Source organism: Lactuca sativa, chromosome 6 (genome assembly GCF_002870075.4).
Source record: "Lactuca sativa cultivar Salinas chromosome 6, Lsat_Salinas_v11, whole genome shotgun sequence".
NCBI lineage: Eukaryota > Viridiplantae > Streptophyta > Magnoliopsida > Asterales > Asteraceae > Lactuca > Lactuca sativa.
This window is the reverse complement of record NC_056628.2, coordinates 79,468,595-79,477,638: the sequence shown is the minus strand read 5'-3', so window position 1 is coordinate 79,477,638 and position 9,044 is coordinate 79,468,595. Positions and strand designations below refer to the sequence as shown.

Below are 9,044 nucleotides of genomic sequence, written 5' to 3'. Positions count from 1 at the left end.
AGCACCAATTCAAGAGTGGAAGCCTCATATTTATATTGTCTTAAAGTGAAGTCTTTAACCATTAGGTCCTTCCACTTTAGACAAGCATGTCCCTAAAGCTTACATGTCTCACATGCTTCTTATTACTTTTGATTAAACAAATTGGAAAGCCATGTCCCCTTATGACACTCTTAAGATTCGACCATCATGGACAAAAACAGAGAGGGAAGTTTATATTTTATAAACTCAAAGTTTATAAGATATAAACTTTGTCTTTTGCTAAAAGACAAAAAGCTTACCTAGTCCAAAAGGTTGTACATTACTTATTAGTTCATACATTATGAAATAATATATGTTATATTACTTGCTAATGAAATTTAATTATTTCCTAGAAATAAATAATTTCCAATTCAATTATAAGAGTTTTATTGAATATTTATTAAAATCAATTTCTAATAAATAATCAATCATATCAAGTTGTTGTTAGTGTGACCCATTAGTACCATATATTATTTGGAAATATCACTTTAATATGACTTTTGAGCATACTAGACCTTTCACAAACTTGCTTGAAAAACATACAAAGATCTACAATTGGTGTAGAAGTTTCTTTGTCCAATAACGCTCCAACTCCAATCGGTATCAAACGTTGCATAAGAATGTGATAGTCATGAGATTTCAACCCAATAATGTTAGTATCATTATCTACCACTTTCTTACTGATGTTAGATCTAAACCCATCAGACAATTTAACATCTCTTATAAATTGAAAAAAGATTTTGCTGTCAGGTTTCTTGAATGAGTAGCTGGCATGTGGTCTAGTGAACTTGTTACCCTTTTTGTAACCATTGATTATGTCATATATTCGGATTTCTCAAGTCCTCACATGCATTTTATGTGTCTTTACTCTCATCATTCATCATAGAAATACCCAAAAAACTCTCACCCACATTTTTCTCGACATCCATCACATTTATGTTGTGCTTCTGCTGCAAACAAGACCAATACTCGAGCTCAAAAAATATGCTATGTTTCGACTAGTTCAACTCGAATCCTTGTCGATCCATGTTTTCCTTGAGAGTGTTAGGATGTTTACCCGGTTTATGAAGTAGTAGACTACCTAGTTGCTCTTGTATGTCTTCATTAGTAAAGTGTCTCGGTTGGGTCTTATCTCGGGTTGCCCGTTAAATTTCAAACTCATCCTTAATGGATCATCAACATCTAATAACTGACGATGACCAATATAAAAACTTTATTTACTGCACGGTACAAGGAAGTGTCTTCATTGCAAGTTGGGCATGCTCTATACCCATGTCCGCTCCAACCCGATAAACTACTGTGAGCTGGAAAGTCGTTTGTTGTCTAAGTGCCACAAAAACTTAAGATCTTCCACTAACGGCCTAAGGAAAACATCCATGTCCTTTCCAATCGCTTTAGGGCTGGGAATCAACAAGGCCAACATGAATGATGACTCTTTCATACAAAGCCATGGTGGCAAATTGTATGTGGTGAGTAGCACCGGCCATGTACTATGCGGATTACACATGGTACCAAATGGATTAAAGTCATCAGCTGCCATCCCTATCCATACATTGCGAGGTTCACTCAGGGTAATCTACATCAATTTTTTACCAAGACTCTCCATCAACGAGATGATGCATGACACCATCTTATGATCCCTCGGTACTATGTCATATCATATTTTGGAAGTGTACCTTGAACAATACAAACAGTGTAGTTTAGGGGTCACTGGAAAGTACCGTAGCACCTTATGAGCCACCTTCTTACCCTTGGTGTTTTTATCAATCCATCGATTCTCGTTCCAAACGGGACAAAGTTGCAATGACTTGTGTTCCTTTCAAAAGAGAAAACAATCATTTTTGCACACATGTATTGACTCGTACCCCAAACCCAACTTCTTCAGTTTCTTTTTGGCTAAATAATATGAACGAGGAACCGTGTTGTCTGGTGGAAATGTTGAATGCAACAACTCAAGGAGTTGATCAAATGAACTATCAGTCTATTTGTTGTTGACCTTGATATGCATCAGCTCGAAAAATATGCTATGTTTCGAGTAGTTCAACCAGGATATAACTTGGTTTCGGCTGCCTCTAACAACTGTTCAAAATCATCATTAACACCACTACCCCCTGTATTCGAGGTTCCTTCATCGAGGTTGGTATCATTTTCTCTCGACTCCCACATAACATCATCAATAACATCAGCCATCTCATTACTTGGCGATATGAAATCTACAGCCGGAGGAATTAAAGGTTCACCGTGGTATATCCACGTTCTGTATAACCGACTGAAAACATATATACGAACATGATGTATCATTGCTTTCGGATCCATGAAGTAACGATTATCACATTGCTCACATGGACATCTGGTTTCACCTTTACAATCTAGGCGAAACATGGATTTCTTGACAAAAGAGTCGAGTCCTAGCTGGAACTCGGGAGATTGACGATGTGGATTAGTAATCCAGCTTTTATCAATAGACATGATGCAACTGAAACATAGTTTAGTTTTTAAGGTTTACTCTACAGGAAAAAAAAATCCAACAGAGTATTCATAAAGGCGATGATTCAAAAAGTATCCCCAACATGGGAAAACACGAACAAATAATCATAAATGGATAGAGTATTCACAAAGGTAGGCTTCTAAACCCATTTTTTGAATACATTATCTCATATGTGAATGTGTATTACATGATTGTATGTTTAAGAAAATTTCGGCAGCATTTCCCTTTAGCTCCAAAGTATATATATAAATATATACCCGAGGAGCAAAGAGAAAACCGAATCTTTCTTAAACAAACAATCATGTAATACATGTTCATATCATAAATGAGATAAAGAATTCAAAAAAGCAGTCCCAAAATGGGGACAGCCTAAAATTAATTTCTAAATCAATTTCAGGCGGGTATTTCTAGGCTCTTGATGATTATGAAGAAGAAACATAAACTAAAATCAATGATTTAATGTGTTTTAACAAGAAAATCATATTATACGATACATTATTTAAACCATAATTTTAAAAGTATGATGTTATGATAGAAAATAAACAAAAGCATAATGCTATAATTGTTAATTATAACATCATACTTTTGTTTATTTTCTATTATAGCATCGTACTTTTAATATTATATTACATAATATTATGGTTTAAAAAATATACCGTTTATTAGATTTTATATTTAATTTAATTTTGATTTTATAATTAATTTAATTTGATTATAAATTTATTTAATTTGATTTTATAACTAATTTAACATTTTCTTTTTTTGTTAGTAGTCTTTTTAGATTAATTTAATTTGATTTTATAATTTGTTTTATTCTATTTTAATATTAATTATAATTTGATTTTATTATTAATTTAATTTGAATTTATAATTAATTTAATTTGATTTTAAAATTAACTTAATTTCATTTTCTCATTAATTTAATATTTTCTTTTTTGTTATTAGTTTAATATTTTAAATTAATTTAATATGATTTTATAATTAATTTAATTTTCTTTTAGTATTAATATTAACTTTATTTTATAAGTAATTTAAAGTTACTAAAAATACGTTGCTATTAATAACCTAATTAATCTAAAGTTGTAATGACCAACATTATGTCACTAACAAAATTAAGCACTTGGAAACCATATTAACAAGAAAATAAAAACACAATAAACATCTAATACAATCATACATGTAAATATAAACACTTCAACTTATCAAACGTTTTAACTTATCAATTAAGCATTTTACAATACAAACAATAGCGTCCAAATACAATAACTATAACTTATCAATGAAGAACTTTATCACTTCATCTTATATACACCAAACTATTAAACCTAAATATCACATAATCATACATGTATACAATACATTCAATTCCAATTTTTCATTTCATTTTAGACATACAATACAACTTTCATATTCCAATTTCATACAATTAAGCATACAATACATCTAATTCAAATTCCAATTTCAAACAATTAAGCAATACATCCCATTTCATACAATCATCCCTTACAGCATCTACCATTTTAGACAACTAATTTCAATTTCATACAAATGTATACATCTAGATACAAAATCAAACAAACCATGTCTAATTCCATTTTCATGCCAAGACACCACGTGAACATAAACACAAATCAATTATACAATAGGTTGCATAAATCTGAGAAAACATATAGAATCACTCAAATTGCATAAACACTTTCATACCTCACAATTTATATATAATCACTCAATCAAACAAAATCTTAGAAAACATATAAATCAATGACATAACATGTTTCAATACTAAAACTAACATCAAAACAGAAGAAGAATAGAAATTAGGGAAATAATTCGACCGTAGATTGTCAATTTTTTCCGAAATTTAGCTGTGTCTCCCTCTTAGTCGTTGGACGCCGGTAATGGAGGTCTGGTTGGCAGCAAGTGTTATGGCAGCAACCGGCACTCATTGATTGGAATCGGCAGGGAGCAGTCGGTTGGGAGGATTGTGAGAGAAGAGGCAAACAATACAAGAAAGAATGAAGACTGGGGGTTATCTCTAAAGAGGTATTAGCGACGACGCCTAGTTATTAGCGACAACAAAAGAGGTATTAGCAGCGACATCCCTGGAGGGAAAAGTCAACGCCTTTTTTAGACCTTTACAACCGTTGGATGGAATATATATCGAACGGACATGACTCATTTGATGTGGATCGCTACTTTGTAGGCATTGGCGGCGATGTAAGGTATTAGCGGCAACATATAACACGTCAGTTACATGTCGCCGCTAACGCCCACATTTTTTGTGGTGCATCTCTACCGAGTGAACCAACAACATATGAAAATTCGTCTCTTTCAACCCTGTCAACCTCTACAATTAAGTTTTTTAAATAAACACTTAGTAAATTAAATAAATAAAACTAAAAACAAAAATAACATTTCATTAAAAAAAATTAAACTGTTGCATATCTTTTTCCTATTGTTTTTCCTTGACAAGCGTAACTCCTCCTCATACCCTATAGGGAACGAAAGTTGGCGAATCGCCAGGGCCCTCCAATGGCTAGAGGCCCATTTTTCAGTAACATGTTTAAATAATATAGGAAAATGAGTGCATTTCGGTCTGCATCGTATTACTTAACGAAGAAGTAACAAAGGAAACAAAAATAGCAGGAAGATAGGGGACTAGATTTTGCCGTTTTAGAGTTAACGAGGAGACGAGTTCTCTACCAGACTTCTCTGAACCCTACGACATCAAAGTCACGATTCAAGATCAGGATTTGGCATTTAGCGAATTCCAGTCCCCATTCCTCAATTAACAAGTTTAGGGAATCTGAGATTTTGGTTATAACTTTGTAAGTTTATTTGCTCTTAGTTCTTGTTGACGTTTGTTGCTTACTGATTTCTACTATAAATATGTGATAACTTCTCGAGCGGCCTCATTGTGATATTTTCCTATATAATTGCTCTTTTAATAGAGTTAGAACATATACCTACCACAAAACAAAAGGGAAAAATTTACAATTAGAGCTTTATATTTTAGAACTAGTTTATAACCCGTGAGAACCAAGGTTATAAAATTAATTAAATTTTCATAATAAAAAATTAAAATTATTAATCAATTATCTTAAATAAATTATTACTTAAGAGATATTTTTTTGTTATATAAAATTATTATCGTTGATTTAAACAAATACGTAAAGTTATATCACCTTATAATCTGTATTGATTTTATTTTATTTTTTAATCTAATGTTATTAATTTAATATAATGAAATTGAAAAAATTTAAAATTTAAAATTTAAAGTGGAGAATCAATTATTAATTTAATGTAATTAGAGTGGAAAATTTAAAATTTGAAATTTCATATGGATAATTAATAGGTTGACAAGTGGCATGATAAGAGACATATAATATTAATGATGAGTTCTAATATTATGACACTTGTCAATAAGAGAATAAACTTACTCATTTATTAGAACAAGGAGATTTTGGAATGATGGAATTAGGTATTGGGAATGGAAGGTGGATATTGTAGGAAGAGACTAAAACTGGAAGGATCTTGAGATATTCGAAAGTGGTTATACTAATATTGCATCATAAGTGAACTAAAATATAGTGGATATTAGGCCATACGGTATACAACCCACGAACCGGTCCATGGTTGAGGTGGCAACGAACCACGGCCGTGCATACCAGCCCGGCCGGTTGTGGTTGCTCCATTTCGTGGTAGCCATCACGATTCTAAACGGCCAATGAAAATCGATTGTGAGTAACGGCTAAATATTAAATATGTAACGTTCATATATATATATATATATATATATATATATATATATATATATATATATATATATATATATATATATATATAATTTTTACCTTTTAAACACCATTAAACATCTTGTATAAATACCACAATTTTTCCTTCATTTTACTCACACAATTCCTCTCTCAATTTATTCACAATCAAACATTTGCTTGGTAATTCAAAACCAATGGCTACTAAAATAATGAATTGGTCAGAAAATGAAGAAGAGAACTTAACACTATATATATGGGTGGCGGCTTCAGAAGATCCAGATGCTATAATGCCTCATAATTTTTGGGTAAAAGTTGTAAACGTTGTACATGATTTAATGGTTACCGAAGTCATAGTCTTGATGATATATGTTTGAAGTTTCACGATATGGGGGTTAAATGTCTTGTGTTCAATGAAATTTATAACTTTGTCATAAACAACGTACACGAACACGAGTCGTTTGCTATGATGATGCACCAATATGAAGACATGAAGCACATTATGTTTAAACATGTCAAAGCTTGGCTAAAATTGAGGGAATGCCCAAAATTCAGTCATTAAAAATAACAAAGTTTAAAAATTAATTTAAGTTCTTTGTGGTTGCATTTTTAATTTTTTTTATGTTGCGTGTATTAAATTAATGTAATGTTTGTTTTAAAACATATATTTTTTATTGAGTTTTTTTTAATGTAATGTGATATTTTAATTTAATAAAAACTAGTATTTGGAAAATATGATTTTAATTTATTTTTGAATTAAATTTAATTAAAAATCCTAAGGTGGAAATATGTGTTTAGTGGTCGGGAGTGTGATGGTGATGTGACAACCACCACTATAGTGGTTAGTGGTGGTATAACGGATGACCTTAGCAATAATTTGGGGTTTTGCTTTGGTGAATGGAATATGAAATACGGTGAATCTTGTAAACCACTTGCGCTATATTTTCAACGGTTTCTTCGTTGGCTTGAACCCGTTTTTTGGATTTTCCACAACTATAATCCATTTGAAATGGAATATAAAATGTTGGAATGTAATTGGAGTAACTTCAATGGAATGGGAGAAAATGTGTGGTTTTTGAAGTGGTTGTGTGTGTATATATATATATATATATATATATATATATATATATATATATATATATATATATATATATATATATATATGTTTTATAGGTTATAGTTAAACACATGAGGTGAAATAACTTATCCAATAAGTTCACATACAACCTATGGATCTAAGTTTTCTCTATTGATGGTTGTAATCTATGAACATCAAAAACCATATGGATGCCCTACTATAATCGAAATTATTAAGGTATTAGGGTTTACATACCTTTTGATTATTATATAAAATATCCAAACCAATTCATTCACTACAAATAAAATGACATTTTGTGACATAGAAAAAATGTCACTAAAAACCGAAAAAGTACCACTAAAGCCCTACTGGAGAATCAGCGGCAGAAAAAATGCCCCTAAAAGTGTTGTCACTAAAGGCCTATAGTGACACTTTTTGATTGTGTCGTTGCACCCCTATTGGGTTTTAGTGGCACTTTCTATTAAGACACTAAAACACTTATAGGTTTAGTAGCTTTATTTTTATGTCATTATTTAACTACTAATATGAATATTTTTTTATTATTTTACTTACATTTTCTTACCACAAAAATTATATCAATAAAAGTCGGGTTTTTTTAAATGGAATACAAATATTAAAAAATTAAGATAATAAATGGAAAAATACAACATCATCACTTAGATTAAAAGTTGACTTGTTTTACAACAATATTTAAAATACTTAAAATACAAATGTCTTCAAATTTTAATTAGTACAAACTAGGGAAGAATCCCCGCTTTGCGGGGTTGGATACGTCAAAGAAGTGGACACAATAGGAAGATTTTATTGAGTAACATTGGATTGTTTTAGAAAAAACTAACTGATAGAAAAAAATTATCATACCGCTTATTGCTTAAGTCGATTTAATTTAAACATAAGAAACAATACAATTACAAACTCCCAAACTAACATAAATAAAATGATGGCAAAAAACAGAAACTAAAATTTAATGTAATAGCAGTGATCATTCAGCTGGAAGATGGTTGGATACCGTTCAAAGCTTGCCAAGGGATAATAATCATAATCTTCTTAATATCAGCATATGATCTAATATAAGAGATAACGACTCACCATAATTGAATTATGGGAGGCGTTTGCACCTAGGCCCAACGGGAAAGACCTGAAATATTGATAAAAATTACAGTCAGTTTTGTTCCTATAAGTATATAACATCAATCATCAATTTGGATCCGTTTGTTTACCCTTTATTTTATTATCATCTAATAGTAAAAAAAAAAATGTAAGATATGAGAATATAATAAGAGAAATATTACCTTTCTTCACTGGTAGTGCCCAAGTCTTCTTTCCCATGGTAATGATTGATGTTCAAATCTTCCAATCGTCACAAATAGACCCACCTACAACATACAAAGAAAATTTCTCAAGAAAATCATGTTCAAAGCAAGAAATCAAGACAATCATATTTAAAAAATAGGTTACCTTTAATCATGGTTTTGGATTCCTAAACACTCTGAAAGCTCAACAGTTCAGCAACGCCTCTCCCCATGTTCCAAAGCATTAAAAAAATTCCTTCTTTTTCTCTCTTTATAGAATACAAACAAACACTTCCATCATCATCATCATCAACTCAAATTGACCATCTTTCTCTAACTATAACCTTATCCACTTATTAATAAATAATTTCGAA

The 9,044-nt window shown here is 30.9% G+C and overlaps 1 long non-coding RNA gene across 1 annotated transcript; it reads right to left on the bottom strand.

Moving 5' to 3' along the window:
* Window positions 1-8,169: 8,169 nt before the first annotated feature.
* LOC128125877 (uncharacterized) lies at window positions 8,170-9,038 on the bottom strand. Its single transcript, XR_008224586.1, has 3 exons — window positions 8,837-9,038; window positions 8,671-8,754; window positions 8,170-8,516 (listed from the first exon to the last, which is right to left on the bottom strand). It is a non-coding gene; the product is annotated as an uncharacterized LOC128125877 (long non-coding RNA).
* Window positions 9,039-9,044: the final 6 nt, after the last annotated feature.